Source organism: Mastomys coucha, unplaced genomic scaffold (genome assembly GCF_008632895.1).
Source record: "Mastomys coucha isolate ucsf_1 unplaced genomic scaffold, UCSF_Mcou_1 pScaffold22, whole genome shotgun sequence".
NCBI classification, from domain to species: Eukaryota; Metazoa; Chordata; class Mammalia; order Rodentia; family Muridae; genus Mastomys; species Mastomys coucha.
The window spans coordinates 240,199,064-240,223,415 of NW_022196905.1; the positions used below are offsets into that span (position 1 = coordinate 240,199,064).

General features: G+C 35.8%; 1 long non-coding RNA gene and 1 other non-coding gene across 2 annotated transcripts; both read left to right on the forward strand.

The window, feature by feature from the left end:
• Positions 1–217: 217 nt before the first annotated feature.
• On the forward strand, positions 218–18,725 carry LOC116068003. The gene is made up of 3 exons (XR_004109397.1): positions 218–427; positions 8,248–8,382; positions 18,619–18,725. It is a non-coding gene; the product is annotated as an uncharacterized LOC116068003 (long non-coding RNA).
• On the forward strand, positions 13,446–13,552 carry LOC116071549. Its single transcript, XR_004110960.1, has one exon. It is a non-coding gene; the product is annotated as a U6 spliceosomal RNA (small nuclear RNA).
• Positions 18,726–24,352: the final 5,627 nt, after the last annotated feature.

The window sequence follows — 24,352 nt, forward strand, 5'->3', positions numbered from 1 at the left end:
ATTATGAAATGTCCTAAAGTTGTAGGATATAATTTATGAAAGATTAATCATAAGCAACAGATTTACATGGAGGCAAACCAGTACAAAATAGAATAAAATACACATTCTGTACTTAATCTCTAAAATGCATGTAGCATTATTCAATGTTGCCAAGCATAATATATATCTAGAACTCTTCAAACAATATAGGTATTTCATTCCATCTCAAAGTTCTAGAATGATCTAAATTATCATAGCAAGACTGCTACAATGTTTATCTTCTACTGATAAAAGAATTATCATGAGCATTTGAAGATGGGTATTTCTTTTGATCATTTGCTCAAATGAACCAGGAATCCACAACTTTGGCCCTGCAAGGGGCTAATTAGTATCAATAAGACGGACAAATATGCCCAGAAGTTCAATGTGAGAATGGCTGATGAACACCGTGAGTATTAGCTAAGTGGGGCCTGTCATCCTATCTTTCCAGATTGTCACACTATGAATTGCAAGTCACAGATTGCAGCAAATGTACATTGTGACTTAAGATCATGGAATGATTGGACTTGAAAACTGATGTTTGATAACTAAAGAAATACATGTCCCCTGATTCTGTGTCAGGAAGGTAGACATTTAATTTTGATCTGAATAGCTTCCAGATTTCTTTCCTCCTTTGGTGTTATGTATTAAGATAGTATTAATTTCAGAAAAGAAAAGATTGAACCTCTATTAAATACCACATTCTTTAATTAATATATCTGATAAAGATTATTAGGCAAATTGACCAATCAATAAAAAATAGCTAAATGGGACATAAGACGAAAGTTTAATTTCCAATCGTTCTGCATAATTCCAGTGTTTACTAGAAAACACTGGGTGTCAATTTGTGTTATAGTCTAGATTCCTTTTCTTCCACTTTCTTTCCTGTTAGTTTAAGTAACTTCCTTCGTGCAGTCATATACACCTATTGTACAAGGTACCCAGGTGGCTGAGGTTGAAGAATACTTGAATTAGGAACATAACTTCTGTCTAGTTATACAAATAATGAGTCGTTATCTCTACAACTATTCCTATAACAACATGTGATAATTAATAATACAATTCATCCATCACTGATATGAGAGATATAAGATCAAAATATTAGATCTGAGTTGAGAATTGTGTTGAAATTAAATTTGGTGAATTAGTATGACATTGGATGAGTTATATTAACAATACTTGGATATCTGTTTTCTGTTTTACTGATGATGATGAATATGGCTTAAAAATTAACTAGGAGCTACCATTATTCTGGAAAATAGGAAAAAATTTATAAAAGGAATTATGAGGAATGATGCATCAGAAAAAAATCTATGGCTTAAGAGATCTTTAAACTTTAATGTGATTTGAGGGAGTAAAGAGTACTTTCATTTTTTTAAAGAAAGAAATAAAGAAAACTATTAAAGAGCAAATAAGAAACAAACTAAATAAAAAACAAAGAAACAAGCCTGGAACCAATATTATTTTTCAATAACATCCCCAACAATGCCCCCAGGATCAGAGTAATCCTGATTTAAATTCTAGGTATGGTGAGGGCTCCTCAGAAAACAGGCAGGTCTAGCAGCCTCCTTTTAGTTCTTCTGTGGCTACTCCTGGAAAAAAATGTCAGATACCATAGTGTCTGTGCCTTTTTATTCCTTACCTCTGCAAAGGAGGCTGACCAAACTCCTCAGGTCATAAGAAGCTAAATACAGAACATTCCATACAACAGTCACATATTAAATACAAAGATAAAAATTTATCCTTTCTCCTGCTATCTAGGAATGAATGACAACTTGACTGCAAGCATTATTGTAAATTTCTGATAAACTACATAATATAGGATACCAGCTCTCTACCTAAAATTCCTTTTTTAGTTTTTATTGGTTATTTTATTTATTTAAATTTCAAAAGATATCCTCCTTCCCAATTTCCCCTCCACATGCTCCTTATCCTCTCCCCCTCACCCTGCCTCTATGAGGATGCTCCCCCACCTGCCCACCCACTCTTGCCTCAGCACCCCAACATTCCCCTATACTGAGTCATCAAGCCTTCACAAGATTAAGGGGTTCCCCTCCCAGTGATGCCTGATAAGGCAATTCTGTGCTACATATTCAGCTGGAGCCATGGGTTCTCCCATGTATATTCTTTGGTTGGTGGTTTAGGCCTTGGGAGCTTTGGGGTATCTGATTGGCTGATATTGTTCTTCCTACAGAGTTACAAATCCCTTCAGCTCCTACAGTCCTTGCTCTACCTTTACTATTGTGGTCCTCATGTTCAGTACAATGGTTGGTTGAATAAATCTACATCTGTATTAGGTGGGCTCTGGCAGAGCCTCTCAGGGGACAGCTGTACCATGCTGCTGTCAGTAAGCACTTCTTGGCATCAGTAATAGTGTCTGGGTTTGGTGTCTGCAAATGGGATGGATCCCTAGATGGGGCAGTCTCTGGATGGCCTTTCATTCAGTCTCTGCTCTATTCTTTGTACCTGCATTTACTTTTGACAGGAGGAATTCTGGATTAATATTTTTGAAGTGTGTGCATAGCCTCATCCCTCAAATGAAGTCCATGCCTATCCACTGCATATGGCCTCTACAGGCTCCCCTTGTTGGGTATTTTTGGCTCATGTCCTTCCTCTTGTGTGTCCCTCTTGGATCCCTGGCATCTGGGAATTTCTAGGAGCTACTCCCAGTTGCCCTTAGCCCACTACTACACACCTACTTTCAAATTCTTGACCCTCTGTACTTTTCCCCCATCTCCTTCCTTATCTGAACTGGACCCTCTTTTCCCTCCCCCACCTCTCTCCCTCCTAGATCCCTCTGTCCCTCTACTTCCCATAGATTTTTTTTCTTCCCCCTTTAGAGTATGACTGTAGTATCAACACTTTGTTGTGATCTTTCTTCTTGGGTTTTAAATGGTCTATGAGATGTATTGTGGGTATTCTGAGCTTCATTTTGGCTAGTATCCACTTATCAGTGAGTACATACCATGTGTGTTCTTTTGTGACTGGGTAACCCTGTCTATCTGAAGCATTTAAGAAAGAGTCTTCTTAGGGAAATGGATGGCTCTGGAGAATATCATCTTGAGTGAGGTAACCCAATCACAAAAAAACAAACATGGTATGCACTCTCTGATAAGTGGTTATTAGCCCAGAAGTTCGGAATACACAAAAACAACCCACAAACCACAAGAAGCTCAAGAAGAAGGAAAACCAAAATGTGGACACTTCATTCCTTCTTAAAAGGGGGAACAAAATACCCACGGAAGGAGTTGCAAAGACTAACTATGGAGCAGAGACTGAAGGAAGGACAATCCAGCCTGATATAGCTGTCTCTTGAGAGGCTCTGACAGTACCTGACTAATACAGAAGTAGAGACTCACAGGTATCCATCCATTGAACTGAGTACAGGGTCCCCATTGAAGGAGTTAGAGAAAGGACCAAAGGAGCTGAAGGGTTTGCAGTTCCTTAGGACAAACAATGATATGAACTAATTAGTACCCTCAGAGCTCCCAGGGACTCAACCACCAACCAAGGACTGCACATGGTGGGACTGATTGCTCTGGCAGCATGTGTATAGTAGAGGATTGCAAAATCGGTCATCAATGGATGGAGAAGCCCTTGGCCCTGTGAAGGTTCTGTGCCCCAGTGTAGGGGAGTGCCAGTATCAATAAGTGGGAGAGGGTGGAGTGGCAAGGGGGGGAGGCAATAGGGGTTTGTTCTTTTTTTTTTTCTTTGAGGGGATACTGGGAAAGGAGAAATCATATGACATGTAAATAAAGAAAATATCTAATTAAAAAAAAAGAAAAACTCTCATGCTTTCTTGCAGACTGGAATTTTTTTTTCTGTAGCCTATGATATTGCCTGATCTTTCAATTAATAATACATCAAATAAATATATTACCCAGAAAGAAAATTCACAACTATGTCTCTCTTGAACCTGAGAACTTCCATAATGAAAATTGATAAAGTACTCAGCACAGTCCAAACTCATTCATAACTGTCTTTTTATTAATGGTAGAATCAAGTATGTTAGTGTGAAGAGTCATATTATTTATTATTTATTTGGTTTTTCTGAGCTAGAATATCTTGCCCCTGGTACAATAAAGAGACCTGTATTGTAGCATTCTAGTATCAAGGGATAAAATCACTTGTTTTGGAAACCGCTTCTGAAATGCTACAGCATTAAACTGTCTGGTTTCAGTTCTGTCCGTTCCAGCCGAACTATGGTGACTAGTGATTTCTTTCTAGTCACAGATTAGTTCCAGTAGGCTGGATCTGATTTTCACTAAGTTCTGTGAAGATTTCCTCCTGTGAATCACTGCTGGGTCTGCTGGGTCCCTGCCAAAGATGCTTCCTCACCTGGAATCTTATTTAGAGTTTCAGGCAGAAAGTTGGCAGCTGTGCTCCTTGTAGTCATAGTAACTCCAGGAGAAGATTATGGATGCACACTCATGAGTACATCCAGCCCTGTGAATGTGGAGATGTGCTTTTCTATTCATCTTTCTATCCATTCATTCACTGATTCATTTCTCAAACATTGCTCAATGAGAACCCTTTTCAAGTTCAACGTTATATTTAGTACTAGAAATAATGAGCTGATATTTTGAAAACACCAAATTGAAATATAGTCTTTGAAGGGATTTTTTTTTTTTATCATTTTGCTCTTGAAGTTATTTTGTTAATACTTCTGTATGCCACTATTTCTCTGAGTTCTTGGAAAACTATGGGAAAGAAGGCTGTGTGATTTTGTGTTTATTCATATATTGCATGTAACCTATAAAAATCCAGAAAAGGATAAGCAGCTACTCAGGGCTGTGCATATTATTTAGTAGTCAATCTTACATGAGTTATATATAATCTAGGATGCAGATGGTATTTTAGACATGAAGTGTGACTCAATAGTGTTGTCCTTAGGCATATTGAGGATTATTGATGATACATTTAATTACTATAGCTGAACAGTGATATAAGCATTGAGATACTAGGAAAAATAATGATGCTAAGCATTTTTCAGTCTATCAGAGAAACTCTAAAGTACTTCCCTAGTCCCAAACATGACTGATTCCAGGCTAAGAACATTGCATTACAGACATAGACAGATGGTATCAGAGTAAAAGAGAAAGTTTAATTTAACATCTTTGGACTGAAAATTAAATGGCATCCAATGTAATATTCTAATTTGTAACAGCTGATTTTATTACAAACATGAATACACATTGCTATGTCTGCAATATTATCAATTAATATGTGAAAGACTTTTCTTTCTTTAAAATTTTACCAAAATTACTGGCAAATATTATTTTCTGTGTTGTTTTTCTCGATATTTTGAACTCAACTATCAAGAAAATAAACCAAGTCCAATTTCTTTTGAAATCAAAATGTCAATGAGATTGCAGTTTACTCATTTGTTCTTTTAGTCTTAGGTCACCGGTTTAGTCATATGCATTGCTGAACACTTTAGCTTCTCATTGCTGTAACAGAGCACTACAGGTAACTGACATAAAAATGCAAATGTGCTTTTGGGCTCACTTTTCTGAATGTTCAGTCTATGATAATTTGGCTTTGTTTCTTCATGTTTGGTAATAAGGACCTGCCTAAAGTAGGAGAAATAGCCACACAAAGATGCATTCACGAAGACAGGGAGCAGAAAGCAGACACCAGTCTCCTTCCCCACGTATTCTTTCTCCACCAATAACCAAGATGTCCCAGGAGACCTCACATTGAAAGTTTCCACTACCAGTCAATAGTACCATTCTGAAAAATGTGACTTCAATGCATGTACAGTTAGGGAGCATTCTAGATACAAATTACAGTGCTCACTTAATCTAGTAATGGCTTAGGGTTAAATTATCCAACCCTAGCAGAAAGGAATAAAACATATGGAATTGTCTATATACGTCTCATTTAAAATAATATAATGTTAGAGACACAGTAATATTTGGAAGATGAGAGGTCAAATGGCATATAAATTGTTCTGTTTTCATGTTTATTACAAATTCCAATAATTTTGGGACTCACTTGATAATGAATCATTTTTAGTACAGAGATCACTTACTGGTGGCTGTTCATATTCTTCAGAGTGACACTGCTTTGAGGAACTTGCTGCAAAATATGCCAAGAAGCACACAGACTTGTTCAATGGTAACATCAGTAAGTTTTAGGCACAGAAAATGGATTGGCTTTTAGAAGTATGCCACTAGTATGCAGGGCCTGCAGGAGTCAGGTAAAGAATTGCTGGTGTGTGTTGCTCCTAAAGCTTACAACTAGGCACATAGCCACTTGTCTACTTGGCTATTAGCATGTTTTTTCTTTCCAAACAAATAGCAAATTTCTTTATACTCTACTTCCAAAACAGATTTTTTTTTTTCTAGCAACAATTGCACATCTAATTCAGGCCACTGAGTATAACATTTTTCATGATTTTTGTACTTATGTAGCTCCTAAATTATTTTCCTAATAGAATTATTGAATCCATAAAAGTAAATATATTTATAGTCAAAAACAATTATGTTCAAATTGTGAATATAAAATTTTTTGTTAAGAGAAAGTAAGGACATCTTTAAAACAATTGTAATATAACCAGAATTGATTTATTTTCCCTACATGGAAGTCATTGTAAAGTAAAAGAATATTCACAGCCATGACCGAAAGAGATCTTCTGCTGTATGAAATTAGAGATATTAGATGAGTCATAAGATTTATAATAGCAATGAATTTTAACATAATAGGCTTTCTTTAAGCATTGATAACCTATACTTTATAACCAGCATGAAATCCTCATGTTCAAAATCATTGGTAGAGGCTCAACTCTGTATCCAGGATCATGAAAAGGTCACCTTCTTAGTCACTCTTTTATTGTCATAACCAAGGCAACTCTCAAAAAGTACTTTGTTGGAGGCTTGCTTGCAGTCTCAGAAGTTTGGTTCTTTATCTAGGTGACAGGTATCATGATGCTGAAGCAATGGGGAGAAAGAAGGACACACACACAGAGAGACACGCACACACACACACACCACTCATGCAAATACAGAGACAGAGAGAGAGACAGAAAGACAGAGACAGAGAGACAGAGAAAGAGACAGACAGAGAGAGGGGGGGAGAGAGGGAGAGAGAGAGAAAGAGGGAAAAGACTGGTTCTGAGATAGGCTTTTGAAACCTCAGTGACACATTACCTCCACCAAGGTAACAACTCACACACGATAAATCTTCTAATCTCTAAACTTTTCAAAGAGTCCTATTCCCTGATGACTAAACACTCAAATATATGAGCCTCTGGGAGTCATTGTTATTCAAACCTGCAGTCACTAAATTTGCTAAACCATTCATTCTTTTCTGTAGTAGGTTCATAACAATAGGAACTTGCAAATATATTTCAACAAAAATTGGATGTTTTGTGTATTGACCTTTCTCTTTTTGGTTCAAAACCTAGTTTAGTCATTTTATTGCAAGGCATGTGGTGGCAGGATCAACTGTTGCAAGGAACTAAAGTATAATTGTTAGTAGTAATTGTTATTATTATAGTCATATACATTATAAAATTATGCTTTGATTTACCAAAAATGAGGAAATATTTGAAGTTATGTATATAGTTCTTAAATTATAACAATAACATTTAAAATATAAAATTTACTCAATATTTTAAAACAAAAAATAAAGCAGAAACTATCCAAAAATAATTGTACATATGAATTTGTAAAACAGCTCAGGAAACCAGAGCTTAATAATATGAAGTATTCTTTCTGTCATTTTGTGTTTAATGGCAAAGCCAAAGAATTTCTGGGTTTGAACATAGTCTCAATTCAGAACTGATGCTTTCCGCCAGCTTTTGAGTTGTTGAAAGTGAATCCAAGTCTATCACATTAGTGATTTTTTTTGATTAGATAAACATTCTTTAGTATTGCATCCTTCTCATCCTGTTTAGAGGAACAAGGGAAATGGATGTAGCCTGATTCTGTACACATCATATATGAAGGAAAATACTTGTTTTAGTCAATTTAGTTAAAATCGTGCCAGAATTGGGGTGTGTGTGTGTGTGTGTGTGTGTGTGTGTGTGTGTGTGTGTGTGTAGAAAGGAGAATGGAGCATCTTTGGTGAATTGTATATTACTGCACAAGTTTTTGCTGTTTTGGTGGACATCATCTCTTTAAAATATGCAGTTCTAAGCTACTACAAATGAATTCTATAAAATATTCTTCTTTGTCATGTGCTAGACATAGAAACTAAAATAATCTCATATTCTCATATTTTCAGGCCTGCCTTTCAAGAGTTTATATGAGGAGCTATTTCCTCCTCCCCGTGCTCCCCTTGCAGGTAATAGAGAACTCTGGATTCAACTTGCAAGATACAGCTTGTCTCAAATGCTAGACTAAACATTTAAAAATAAAGGTGAGCTCCAGGAGAAGTACTGACTATCTAAGGCCGATTTGTACAACCTACTATGAGTGCTATTTTCTGACACACCATAAAAATGCTGTTCTACAAAGAAGCAGAGCTGATTTATTTGGGATCTCTCTGATGCAGGATTGTTTGATTTTGCTTTGATTCTTGACATTTTGGGAGAAAATAAGATAAAGAACAAATGTTTATTATGTTGATAAATTTTGGATTCTAAATTGGAATTGGAGAACATGTTAACCCAGCCAGAAGTCCAAGCCTACCTTACATTATCTTTCTCTGCCTTTCTTTACACTTTTCTGCAAACTCGCTTTCAGCTTCACCGACTCATGTGATTCAAGAGAAACAGATTGGAAAGACAGGAATATGTCAGATTCTTTCAGATCTTTCTCACCTCCTTTATAAGTCTATAGAAAGTCAAGATCAAACCTCTAACTCCTAGATATGTAGTTGATGCTGCTGGAAAAGATAATAACAACTTGAGTATTGTGAACCCCTGTATCCAAATAAAACAAAACAAGAAAAAATAAAATGTTTATTTAAATTGATTTAAAATAATCAGTATGCACAGAGAATAACTCATATAGAGTAGGTATTGAGAAACAGGGGAAATAAATCCTTCATGTGTTTGATCGACCAGTGAATTTTTTTAGCATTTTAATAATGTCAGTAAGCAGCTAACTGGGCCATTACATAATCATACATAAATAAAAATTATTTTTAATTATTAAAATTATTTTATTGTATTCTCTGTGTGTGTGTGTGTGTGAGTGTGTTCTACAGCATGTTGTTGAAGCTCTGAGAAAAAATTTATAGAGTCAGTTTTCTCTTTCTACATTTGTCTGTTTGATCTCTTCAAGTTTTACAGATCAAATTCTGGTAGTCAAGCCCATATAGAATGTGTGTTTATCCTATCTTATTGGTTCAAGGGCAATTTCTTATGAAACAATGATATTTTACAAACATTCCATGTATTCTAGAATGGTGTAAACACTAAAACAATTACAATGTTGCCCATTAATTTTAATCTTAGCTATAGTTCCTAACATAAACACACACACACACACACACACACACACACATACACACACACACTGTTTTGAGCAATCTCTTCAAAATGTAACTATGACTTTTTCCTAGTCTCCCCACAATGCCAATGACTACAACTGATATGAGTTATATGAGTCGATCAACATAAGTTAATCAACAACCCCCCCATTATCTGATAAGGCTAAAGGCTCTTTCAAGAAAGGAATGACTAAGGAGGCAGAAATAAGGGTATTGGTTATGCCCTTCTTATTTCACTTATTTCACCCAAAGAAGGACTGAAATTATCCCAGTTTGTATATCATTACCATTGGCCTTCTTTAGTCTCACCAACAGAACAGTGTTTGCTGACACAGGGTGAGAGACCAACTCTAGACAATTAGAAATGATAATAAGCCATTTAGATTTTCTGTGGAAAGCCAAGCTATCATAAAAATAGCATCACATTATTCTAAGTCTGACTGATGGGAACAGTTGCATAAAGGCTTCTTGTTAAGCTCATCAAATATTACCCTCTGTGTGACTTTGGTTTAACCTGCCAGTCTGATTAAACTCTGTTCACCAGCTGAGGAAGCATTGATATTTGAATGTCTGAGACGGCTCTGAGTCTGCCACCCCAGACATTGTGAATATTTTTGGAAGGAGAAGAAGAAAGCCTTGGCTTGGCCAGTTGGTTTATAAATGGTTACATAGAACAGAGCTGGTGTAGCCACATAGACTGCAGTCAACATCAGTACATTTAGCTTCATTTGAGCTGCTTTCTATTGGCTACAGTCCTTTTCTGCATATATAAAGCTTCCAAAAATGTCCTAAACACTGTCTCTGTGGAATTATCGGACGTTTTTTCTTACATTATAAACTTAACAACTTTCCTTTACATGACAAAAGAAAATTTTTTTTAAACAGAGGAAATTGAAGTTGCTGTTACATAACAATTTTATAACCAGAAACAACTCAAAGACATGGAATTTTGAGTGAAGTTGACTAGGGTTTACATCTGTGTGTTTAACCTTGTCAAAGACACAATGATGCCAGCCAACAAGGCTGAGTTGTGGGGTTTTTTTCTTAAATATAAAATGATGGGGGCAAGCACACTACTCCTCATACAGAAAGTATGTGTGTAAATGTCAAGTGATTCATTTCCTGGCGCAGAGAAGCATTACACATTTACAAACTTTCTTGGCCTATGTTCAGCTGTTTCATTATATTTCTCATTTATTGACAGTTTTATTTTCTTATAGACTCCTCTAACCTATTTTAATTTGGGAAATAACATTTAATTTTTCATTTCTATTGTCTCTCAGCATCAGCATGACTATTCAATGACAGTATGTGTAAGTGTTTGGCTTTTGTTTGTCCCCATATGATCACTATCTGTCACCATACAAACGAAGTATATGTGTGTGTAAGCCTGCCTTTATCTTCACAGTGTACCTCTGGATTCTCACAGCCATATTCTGTGGATCATTTCCATGGCAATTCAGAGTTCAACTCCTCATCCTTGGGATTCTTATTTGATAAGGAAAGTCATAGTTATAAGTTGAGACCCCTCTGCCATGTATGAAATTAAAATATCTTAGAAAGGATCATGTATTAATGATCTGGTCTTTTGCTTGTGGAGCAAACCTTTAACAATAAAACTTAGTTGGAAATCTTTTGGTTATATCAAGGCCTGCTTTTTACGGGGACATTATGAACTTTGATCCAGCTCCTAAGCAACAATGTGGTTAACGGCTTCTTCTGCAATATATACCTGCTATTATCCTGCCTTGCCAGAAGCTCAAAGGCAATGGAACCAAGAAATCATGTACTGTATTGCTGCGTCTATAACTATGATACCAACAATTAATATTTCCCACACGTAAGGTGATTTATCTCACATATTTGCTAATACAACAAAATCCTGATTAATTCACTAATCACAAATATATCACATACATGAAAGATTGAAGAGCCTTCTAAATGCATAGGAGGGATCATATGAATTTTCAGAGGAAAAGTATGTAATTTGTACAAATTTGTGTAACTTGTCACCTGAAGGAAGTACTACATTAAAAAAAAAATATTCTAAACATTAGTACTTTCATAAAAGGTCAAATGCTTAAGCCAGTTTACCTGACAATGAGGAAGATTTTATTGGGAAAATTGGAAGATATAGTAGAAGACCCAAGAGCACACATAGGGCAACACAACAATAATAATAAATAGAAGTTGTTCCTGAAGCCTGCCTTCTGGAAATGATGAGACAAAGATCAGGTACTACACTCCAGGATGTGAAGTCACTGGTCAGGTCTCTAACCTCAGAAAGGTGAGAGAATCCTGCATATAAAGAATGCAGGAGCAACAGATAGAACTTTACTGTCAATGATGTTTTATTCTCCTAGACTTCTGTGTCTTTCCACAGCCCCATATCTCCTAAACTGAACCAGAATGGAGATTGGAAAATACAGTTTTCAAGAGTTAGAGCAGATCAAGGTAAAATGAAAGAACATATCTCCTAGCAAAGAGAGGAATTGCTAACTCACTGCTGAAAGGCAATTCTGCTGTAGTCAAGGAGCAATATTTGTGCAAATTCATGTGGGAGCAAGTAAGCTTGCATGTTAGAACAATGAGACAACAAAAGGGAAGGGTGATTGTAGAGGAGAGGAATTGCCTAAGATAGCCATTCTAAGCATAAGGCTCTCCTTCATCCTGTCACTGTAGTCAGAAATAAACTGAGGAGAATAAAACCCATGCTCAAAACCGTACTTCATTTGATGGTTAATTGATAGCTCTATCTGTGATAGCAATAAGAGGCACCAGCATCTAGTGTTCTGTAGTCCCTTTCCTTAATTTTTCTAACCTCCAGACTAATTTGTGGGAAAAGCCACAAATTTGGAAGTATATCCAGGAAGAGAAACTACTTCACTTATGGCATGTTTAAATATGTCGAATAAGCACTTTGAGTTTTCTATGGTGCCTATTAAACTTGTGACCAAGAAATACCTAGTAAGTTTTCAGTAAGTATCTCCTTGAAATATGTTAAAGTGGTATTTCAAAATACAACTGAATCGAAGGAGCAGAGAGAGCTGGTAGACTGTTGGCTGGAGGCGCTGACTCTCAACATTCCATTAGAAAGCTGGGAGTTGGTTTTGGCCTTTCCACTGGAAAACTATGTTTGGATAGCTGTCTAAGTCTGAACCAATTTTGACTTTGCCCAGAATGTGTTATGATACACTAAATTAGAGTGATATTCTTGGAAAGATATCTAGATGAATAGGAAGTTAGAAGAGAAATTGTATTTCACTAGCAATCTGACCTTGAAGATGTCACTTAACATTGCTGATATTTGGAATTCAGAGCAATGACAATGGGAGAAACATGTGAGGTACTTCTTGAGAGTAGAGAACCAAAGCTGTACACTGCATTCATTGTTTTTTAAGTAAAACTTTCAGAGATTTTATAAAAATTTGAGCTTTGAAATTGATTCATTTTCTATTCAGAGACAATAGAAAGTCTCTCTTACAATAGTTCATATTTTAAGATTAAATAATTCATAATGTTGTGATGTATAGCTTACCCTGTTTTGTCACAGAGAGTGGAGAACAGCAATATATATGCATATACTGAACTTTTTACTCATATATGACCAAATATGTTGGTACATATTTCTATTAATTGTATTTATACATACATATGCATATATATTTAATTATACATTTATTAAAGAAATGGAACATTAAAAGCAAATTTATTTAATGTCCTTGGCAATTTCAAGACCAGGTTAGTTAATTGAAACTGTACCTGATATTGTAAAATACACTCCTGTGAGCACTTGTAATCTGTGTATTAACTTCCATTCTCAGGGTGCACTTTCTTCATGACTAAAGGGAAAGATTTAAAAGTAAATGTGATAAGTATATTATGTAATAGAGATTTTCTAGTATCAATAATACATCTATACAAATCTTTTTACATGGAAAAGAAATAACCTATTTTTAAATGACACACTTAAGAAGAAGTGACAGGTGCTTGCTTCGGCAGCACATATACTAAAATTGGAACGATACAGAGAAGATTAGCATGGCCCCTGCTCAAGGATGACAGGCAAATTCGTGAAGCATTCCATATTTTTTACAACCATTTAAAATGCAATATGGTGCCCTCTTCTGGTCTGCAGGCACACATGAAGCCAGAATGCTGTATACATAATAAATAAATCTTAAAAGAAAATGAAAGAAGTGTAAGAGAAATCTCATAAATAGGGTGATCTGAGGACCCAGAAACACATCAGCATATCTATGGACACACAGCATATTGCAAAGAAAGAAAGAAATAAGCAAAAACCCATACTCAAGAAAAGATGTTCAACAAATGGTGAAACTGGATCATTACATGCAGAATAGTGCCTATCATAACCCTTTTAAAAATACATGAAAGTGATTCAACATATTTTTATTATAGTATGAAATTTGTGGCAAGAAGATATCCAATTAACTGCAACTGAATCACAGTATCCACACTTCTAACCTTATCTGTCTGAACACATCACAATCCAAGGAAGGAGAGAGAAAGAGAGGGTGGCTTATAAATTGGTAAACAAATCATACAATATAGTTCTGAGGCTTAAATGTGAGCAGACAGACTAATACAATCATGTATTCTAAGTCAATACTACATGACTCCTATGAGTTATGATACACTGTTAGCCCCTTGCTTCCATGTTTGATACATGAGAAAAACAATAGCCTATATTCTCACATGACACTGATGAGAGAGAAATGCATGTGAAGCATTAAATATCTTAGTACAGAACCGAAGACAAAATAAGCCTCAAACAATTTTAGAAGCCTTCATGTAATTTTGAATTATTAATGTCTTGATCGATGCAGTTATTTCTATCTACCTCATGTCATTATCCATCTAACCATTGGTCACGTGTTTGATGTTTTACTGAGATGTGCATTTATGGCTACTGGATAACTACTAGAATTTAGATACAAAATATAATCAGTCCTTCATCTCATTCTGTTTTTAAGTTTTAGCTCACATTTCTATTTCACTTGGTACTTTGAATTGGTCTATCTATCTATCTATCTATCTATCTATCTATCTATCTATCTATCTATCTATCTATCATCTATGTATTTGATGCTAGGAATCAAGACAAATGGTTTATGGATAAAAAAATCAACAAGAATAATTTTAAGAAATCATAGTAATGCTTATGAAAGGTGAAAAATAGGAAGTATGGCAGGACACACAAGACTATGATACAATGTCCCAAGAATGGCATTTCTAGAAGGTTCCACAGGATTGATCTGGAAGCAAACAGATTAGATATAGACATGCTCATGAGCTGGCTCCCAGGAAATCTTTTCCCAGTTGTCAAGAAAACAAAAAACAAAAAACAAAAAACAAAAAACCAAAAACAAAATAAAACAAAAACAATACAACAACAAAAAACAACTTGCTTAAGGACCTTTCTGATACACTTGAGGCAGAATTTCAAAGCATTTATAAAAACAAGTTTGCTGTAGAAACCAAAGGAACAGTTTTTTACCAAGAATAAAAGGGATGGGTTTTCTTTTTTCTTTGTTTATTTTTTAAAATTTTTTGCTTTAATTCCTTTTTTATTAATTTAAGTTTTATTGCATTATGATGAGAAAAGAAACATAATTTCAGTTTATCTGAATTTGTTAACATTTAAAAACTTATTTTAAGTAAACAGAATTATGTCACAGTCTTCTTTCCCTCTTGTACCCTAATGCCACCCAGAGATCCCCCTTCAATATCTGCAATACCTTTTTTATTTTGTCATATTCTCTAAAATTTATAAAATATTATAACAATAAAAATGAGTATTATAAAAGTTGTTTGACATAAAACCATTAATTGAACAGTCTTATGTAGATACTTATCTGCAGCAATACTGAAAATATAAAATTTAAATAACTCCAAACATACTAGCTGTACATTTTTAAGTATACATCAATACTAGTTTTGTTTTAAATGAACATAAATAGATAAAGTCTTTTCCTTTGTTTGTTTTGTTTTTAGTAGAGCTTAAAATCTTGGCTCATATTGTAGTACAAGCCCAAAATAAGAACATTTTTTAGACATTGGAGTTCATTGTAATAAGGCTGTACTTCAATGACCCTCACATCACCAAAGGATTTTACTTCCATAGCAGCTAAGCTGAGCTAACAGTTCTGCTGTACCAAGGAGTAAATTGTAGGCACAATTTTTGGATACAGATTTCCTGCTATGATCAAAGCTATTTGACTGGAATGATTGTCTTCATTCTCAGCCCACAGAAAACAGGTTACATTCATTTAAGAAATGGTGTATTAAGATGATCTATCCATGTCATTCACCAACTGTTTCAATGAACAATGGTTCTACTTGGAGGGTGGCACAGACATTAGGTGAGGGTAAGACTCTGATTCATTGTCTTTGATGGTTTTGAAAAGCATTCATCTCAGAAAAAGAGTAACTTAAAAAGTTCTTTTCTACAAAATTGATACATTAATTACAAACATCATGCAAATCATTCAGTCTCACTCTTTGTTGTTCTCTTACAAGCCACCTCTCAAGTTAATTGTTTTCATTTCTTTTGGCTGTATAAGTAATTTTGAAATATGTAAATTGTTCTGAAAATCATAGTATAGTGAAAAAACATCAAATAAACAATCCAACTAATAGAGAGGCTGAGATAGGAGAAGTATGATTAAAAGATTATTATGTGGTACACAGCAAGATACTGTCAGATACAAACAAGCAGAAAGTGTATATGGATTGTACAATATTGGACCTATTTCTCCAATTACCAAATTACAGAGATCACAGGATGATAGCCAACAAATTTCCAATTCTTACATTTTTTAATTTGAATTTATTAGAATATGTTGGTAGTATTAATTTTCATATTAAGAGATACTAAAAAGTAATTGTTACTTCCTGTTATTTCTGTTGTAAGAGGTGAAATTAGGTTTGCGTGAGTTTGTTGAAAGATTACTTTCTTGCTTCTTTTTTGCTCCCTATGTTGGTATTTTCCAACTATTATCCTTTGTAGGGCTGGATTTATGGAAAGATATTGTGTAATTTTGGTTTTGTCATGGAATATCTTGGTTTCTCCATCTATGGTAATTGAGAGCTTTGCTGGGTATAGTAGCCTAGGCTGGCATTTAGGTTCTCTTAGGGTCTGTCTGACATCTGCCCAGGATCTTCTAGCTTTCATAGTCTCTGGTGAGAGGTCTGGTGTAATACTGATAGGCCTGCCTTTATATGTTACTTGACCTTTTTCCTTTACTGCTTTTAAAATTTTTTGTTTAGTGCATTTGGTGTTTTGATAATTATGTAATGGGAGGAATTCCTTTTCTTGTTCAGTCTATTTGGAGATCTGTAGGCATCTTGCATGTTCACGGACATCTCTTTCTTTAGGTTAGGGAAGTTTTCTTCTATAATTTTGTTGAAGATATTTACTGGCCCATTACCTTGGGAGTCTTCACTCTCTTCTATACTTATTATCCTTAGGTTTGGTCTCCTCGTTGTGTCCTGGATTTCCTGGATGTTTTGGGTTAGGAGCTTTTTGCTTTTGTCATTTTCTTTGACTGTTGTGTCAGTGTTTTCTATGGTATCTTCTGTCCCTGAGATTCTATCTTTTATTTCTTCTATTCTGTTGGTGATGCTTGCATCTATTATTCCTGATCTCTTTCCTAGGTTTTCTATATCCAGGGTTGTCTCCCTTTGTAATTTCTATATTATTTCTATTTCCAATTTTAGATCCTGGATGGTTTTGTTCATTTCCTTCTCCTGTTTGATTCTGTTTTCTTGTAGTTCTTTAAGGGAATTTTGTGTTTCTTCTTTAAGGACTTCTAGCTGTTTACCTGTGTTCTCCTGTATTTCTTTAAGGGAGTTATTTATGTCCTTCTTAATGTCCTCTATCATCATCATGAGAAGTGATTTTGGATCAGAATCTTGCTTTTCAGGTTTGATGGTGTATCCAGGAGTTGCTACAGTGGGAGATTGTGTTCTGATGATGCCAAGTAACCTTGGTTTCTGTTGCTTATTTTCTTATCCTTGCCTCCCACCATCTGGTTATCTCTAGAGCTGCCTGCTCTGACTAAATCTGACTGGGGCTTGTCCTTCCTCTGATCCTGTTTGTGTCAGAACTCCTCAGAATTAAGCTGTCTCTGTGATCCTATGATTTTGGGATACTCTGATGCTGGATGAATTAGAGCACCTAGGAGTAGAGTTTCCTCTGGGTATTATGGGACTCTCTTCAGAGTTTGCTCCCAAGATCTGTTCAGGGTACAGGCCTAGACAGATTGGAAGGAACCCCCATGCCAATGGTCTGGTGGAGTTTCTGTGTGCGTGGGTCCTGCTGGTCCCATTTACTCATGGTGTTGGGACAGATGTGTCCTCACCTTTGATCCTATGATCCTGGGCATGTTAGAGCTCCTGGGAGTGGAGCTTTCTCTGCATCTTGTGGGACTCCCTGAAGAGTTTGTGCCCAAGAGCTGATCAGAGTAAAGGCCCAGACAGATTGGACAGGGATGGGTTTTCAAGAAGGGAGAGAGGGGTAAAAATTAGACATGGTGCAGACCTGTAATCCCAGGTACTCTGGAGAGAACCATAATGTTGTAGCTTGCTGTTTTGCAAAGTGTACTCAATGATAATTTATGCAACTTTGTGAATTCATGTTTCAAAATCAAATGTAAAGTTCAAAAGTAGAGCTTATGCCTAGCCTGAATGGAGTCTTAAGGTCAATCTTCCAATACTGGTACATATGAAAATGAAGACAAATATACAAAAGCTTAAATTAATGTACAAATCAAGGTGCAGAAAACTGAAGAAGTTTTCAAAGAACAAGGCAGCATCCTATCTAAGAGTAACCCTGATATAATCCTACAGGAAGATCTGTGAACCCAAAATTTGCTTTTATAACCTTTATCATCTCATTGACATGCATAGGGGTTATTGCACTCATTGCTCATGTTGAAGTCAAGTATCATTTACTATAAGTACATATGCATACCCATGTTAGTTGTAAATATCTCTAAATTTTTGTTTAGCAGTTCATGACATGATATCATCTAGTGATAGTTTTATGCACTTCTCTACTCAATATGATGATTCAACAAAAGAGGAAACATTTGAGTTTTTATTGCTTTTGTTATTGTTGTTTTTTTTAAACAGGTAAATCCTTTCTGAGCAGAAACAGTCTCAAGACAAAGAAGTTTGCAAGGATGGTTTACACATAGGTACTGTTTGATCGACAAAATAAATGCTTTCCTTGAACTGTGGTACATGGTCATGATAAAATATATTAGACCTTTATTTTAGTATTATTGCTGCCACTGTTAATTTGTAAGTACATGTATAAACAGTTGAGTGGAGAATGTTTGAATTCCTGCCATTACTTCTTCCCTACAGATCCTAGTCATCTGCTGATTCTCTCACAGAAATGTACAGCTTAAAAGTAGATGCTTGTGGAACAAGTCTTGGAATCCCTGCCTCTTCCCTCCCAAACTTATAAGTTTTAGCATAAGGAAAGAATTCAGGCAGTTCTACATTTCCAGTGTTTATTGGTTCTGGCATGTAAATAAAGAAGGCTGCAGTAATCAAAGACATATATAGCTCCTGTAGGCATCAATCCCATCATTTCCCCTATGAGAAAATGAGAACCAGACAGTGGGATCTTCTCCTGGACTCCTGGGACCCCAGGTTGTCTTTCTTTTCTTCTGAGTTAGGACATTGTCGTTGCCTGGATACAGTTGAGCTTGTGAAAAAATGCCACTGAGTTGCTGTCACGATGGCCGTTTTATTACCATGATTTATAAATGGATTATCTGTGAAAATGGGTCTGGTTTTAATCATGCCCCCTGCAGGAAATGGACTGCTTCCATTGGTTCATCTTAGTGACAGGTCCAGACATCCTGATAGTTTACAACATTTGGCAGATGCTTTACTGCAAATGATATGCATCCTCCAGAAAGAATTAGTTAACTTTTAATAGCATTAACCCCAGGATGCATGCTCTGCCCACCCCCTCAATCTTATTTCAGACTCTGTCTTCTAGAGCACCAAACACCTTTTAGTTTTCCTCTAATTCTGTTTTAAGAAGGAAGCAATCAACAATAAATTGTTTCCACAGTGTTCCTCATATGGGATTCTGGCTTTGATGTCTCACAACAAAAGGGTTTTAAGTGAGGCACTGGAGAAAATGCACAGCTCCCACTTTTCTGGTTGTACAAAAGGAAGGTGGGACCGCCTGTGATGTATCTTGTTGTTACTGTCAATTTATTGTGTGGACATGACAGGCAAGAAGATTATTTTGTTGTTTCATAGAATTCAACAACCTTCCTATCACAATGGGATCATTTTCTTTATTTCTAGTTGTTCATCACTCAATTTGCTTAAATAATGTTGTTCAGGAATCAGTAAGATTCCACCTAGGCTTCTAGAAAAATGTCCTCATTTTTGATTACTTCATATTTCCTAAACCAGTTTTGTAAAATGCAAGTCCTAATTTTGAACCTTTGACTCATTCCACCATATAAAAACTGTAAAAGTAAAAAAAAAAAAAAAAAAAAAAAAAAAAAAGAGGAGGGCATGGAGAGAGAGAGAGAGAGAGAGAGAGAGAGGAGATATCCCTGAGACACAAAAATTAAACTAATACAATAATATGCTATCAATTTTGGGAGATCATATGAATATATTTTGTATAGTTACTTTGTTGAATGGAACTGTCCTCAAAATTCAGACCATAGAATATGTATTTGAGCTCTTGCTCTTGCCTTCTTGCCCTCTTCTTGCTCTGTCCTCTCACTCCTTCCCCTCACTCTCCTCATCCTCTTCCCCCTTTATCTCCACACTCTCATGGCCAGCCTCTACTCCTTTAGTTCTTCCCTCTCTCTGTTGTTCTGTCTTTCTCTGTCTCTCTCTGTCTCTGTCTCTGTCTCTCTCCCTCTCCCTGTCTCTCTCTCTCTCCCCCTCTCTGCCTTTCTCTGTCTCTACTACCCTCTCAACTCCCTTCCCCATGCCCTAAATAAACTCTATTCTTTATACACAAAAACGAGTACATGTTTGAGTAACAGGTACAAAGAGATTAGTGTGAATAATCTTTTTGTGGCATTGTTGTTGTTGTTATTTTTTTCTTTAAGATAGGCTCTTCCCATGTTGCCCGGATTGGTTTTGAACATGCAATTCTCTAGGCAACCAGCTCCAGCTCTTTCATTGTTTGGATATAACATCTATATTTAGAAAAGGTTCTGGCCAAATTTCTTTTAAGTTATGATATAGGATCTATATTTGTAGAAATTTTCCTTTTTATCATTACATTACAGAACTGTGATGATAGGAGGGTTTTATAATTTTTTAACTTTTTATTGGATATTTTATTTATTTACATTTCAATTGTTATCTCCTTTCCTGGTTTCCTCCCAGGAAACCCACTATCCCATCTCCCCTCCCCCTGCTTCTTTGAGGGTATTCCCCAATACTCCAGCCTTCCCATATTCACATTCCCATACACTGGGGCATCAAGTTTTCCCAGGACAAGGGCCTCTCCTCCCATTGATGCCAGACCAGGCTATCCTTTGCTACAAATGCAGTTGGAGCCATGGATCACTTCATGTCAACTCCAATCCCTGGGAGATCTAGAGGTTCTGATTGGTTGACTTTGTTTTTCTTTCTATGAGGTTGCAAATCCCTTTGTGACTCTAACCAAACAAGTTGAAGATCTATTTGACAAGAACTTGACTAGCCTTCAAACAATTGAATAATGAGCAAATTCTTTAATGGACCCCAAGTACAATGGCTAAACAATGCAGCTATTTTAAGAGATAAACTGATGATTTAAGAACAAAAAAAAAAAAAAAAAAAAAAAAAAGAACTCCAAGTCTCTGAAAAAGGAAATTGAAGAAGAACTCAGAAGAAGGAAAGATCTTCCATGCTCTTGGATTGGCAGGATTAATATATTAAAAATTACCATCTTGCCAAAAGCAATCTACAGATTCAATTCAGTCTCCAACAAAATTCCAACTCAATTCTTCATAGAGTTAGAAAGAGCAATTTGCAAATTCATTTATAATAACAAGTAATGCAGGATAGTGAAAACTATTCTCAACAATAAAAGAACTTCTGGTATAATCATCGTCCCTGACCTCAAGCTATATTGCAGAGCAATAGTGATAAAAACTGTATGGTATTGGTACAGAGACAGGCAGGTAGATCAATGGAATAGAATTGAAGACCCAGAAATAAGCCCGTATACCTATGGTCACTTGATATTTGATAAAGGAGCTGAAATCATCCAGTGGAAAAAAAGACAGCATTTTCAAAAAATGGTGCTGGTTCAGCTGGTTGTTAGCATGTAGAAGAATGCAAATTGATCTATTCTAATTTCCTTGTACAAAGCTCAAGTCCATGTGGATCAAGAACCTCCACATAAAACCAGATACACTGAAAATAATAGAAGAGAAAATGGAGAAGAACCTTGAGCACATGGACATGGGAAAATTTCCTGCAGAATACCAATGCCAAATGCTCTAAGATCAAAAATCGACAAATGGGGCCTCATAAAATTGCAAAGTTTCTTTAAGTCAAAGGACACTGTCAATAGGTCAAAATGGCAACCAACAGATTGGGAAAAGATCTTTATCAATCCTACATCTGATAGAGGGCTAATATCCAATATATACAAAGAACTCAAGAAGTTAGACTCTAGAGAATCAAATAACCTTATTAAAAATGGGGTCCAGATCAAAAGAAAAATTCTCAACTAAGGAATATCAAATGCCCGAGAAACACCTAAAGAAATGTTCAATATCCTTAGTCATTGCGGAAATGCAAATCAAAACAACCCTTGAGTTTCCACGTCACACCAGTCAGAATTGCTAAGATCAAAAACTCAGGTGACAACAGATGGCAAGGATGTGTTGACAGAGGCACAATCCTCCATTGTTGGTGGGATTGAAAGCTGGTACAACCACTCTGGAAATCAGTCTGGCTTTTCCTCAGGAAATTACCTACCCCCTCATCCTATGTTTAGAATTTAAGATGGTTTATAAGAGTAAAATATTCCTTTGTATTTAAAATAAACCAATCCACACAAATATAGGCACAGTATTTTAAAAAGTAAAACTTATTTCCTTTGGGGACGAATTAACTAATAAAAGGAGGAAGAGGGGGAGGACCCAGGTATACCACTTCTGAGCATATACCCAAAAGTTGCTCCAACATGTAAATAAGGACACATGTCCCACTATGTTCATAGCTGCCTTATTTATAATAGCCAGAAGCTGGAATGAACTCAGTTGACCCTCAAAAAAGGAATGAATACAGAAATCGTTGCATATTTATACAATGGAGTACTACTCAGCTATTAAAAACAATGACTTCATGAAATTCTCAGGCAAATGGATAGAACTAGAAAAATATCATCCTGAGTGAAGTAACCCAATCACAAAAGAACACACATGCTATAAGTAGATATTAGCTCAGAAGCTCTGAATACCCAAGACACAATTCACAGACCACAGGAAGCTCAAGAAGAAGGAATACCAAAGTGTGGGTGCATTTGTCCTTCTTAGAAAGGGGAACAAAATACTCATGGGAGCAAATATGGACTGAAAATGTGAAGCAGAGACTGAAGCAAAGGCCATTCATAGACTATCACACATGGGAACCATCCCATATACAGTCACCAAACACAAACACTATTGTGGATGCCAAGAACTGTGTGCTGACTGGAGCCTGATATAGCTGTCTCCTGAGAGGCTCTGCCAGAGCCTGACAAATACAAAGGCAGATGCTTGCAGCCAGCCATTGGACTGAGCATGGGATCCTCGAGGAAGGAGTTAGAGAAAGGTCTGAAATGTTTTGTACTTTCAACAAAATCATTATTACATTACTTTGCTCTTCATCATACATAATGTTTAATTTAGTATCAATGTCAAAGGATAGCACTATTATTTATTCCTAATATAGAAGATATTATTATTCTAAAATCATAAAATTCTAAAATATTTCAATTAATATCCTGGCAGTGAGACCACAGGAGGATAAGCCTAAGCATTTCTTCCTTATCTGTCTCTGACCTTGGGAAACTGAGTGAATGACCTGGCAGTAGAATACTCATTATACCCTAGACCTGCTCATATCCAGGAAAAGTAGGTTCCAGAAGAATCCAAGAGCTATTTCTAGAAACACATCTAAAAGATTTTGTACCACTCCTCCTCATTTTAGAAGTTCAAATATCTGAATCGGGTCATCTAGCATGCAGTATGCTCAGCAGCTTAATGCATTTTGTAAGTAGAAACTCTACTTTTAATTAACTAGCATTGATTAGCATATGTGTTACCCTAACTCATTACAAACAAATTGGACCAAAAATCTGATCATATGAGCATGAAATAAGCGCTATTAAGTTTCTATTTGGATAGAGCTTCCACTAAACCTTTTTTTTTCTATAACTACACAGCAAAAATCTCCTGAAGCAAGACTTAGCATAGAGCTAAGAGTGAAAACTACCTCTCACTTTTGTTTAGTATATTTTTCTCTTTTGGTGGGGTAGTCTGGTCACATATATGGTCATAAAAGTAACCCCAAATGAACTTCACATTCATGAGAAAGTTCATCAATTCAAGAGATTTTTGGATATATATTAACAGTTACATTTTGGAAGATGTTACAATTACCTAGAATAATGAAATGCAGGCTGTGGGCTCACTTATATCATTTAGAAAACACAGATACTGGAAAAAATGAACTCAATGAAGCCATAATATTTGCATTGCTAAAACACATGTTTATAAGAGAACATTAAATGTGTGCTCTTTTTTTTTTTAGATTTTTTTTAATTACATGTAAATTTCTACATTCCCAGTTTCCCCTCCAAAAAACAAAGAAACAAACAAAAACAACAAAA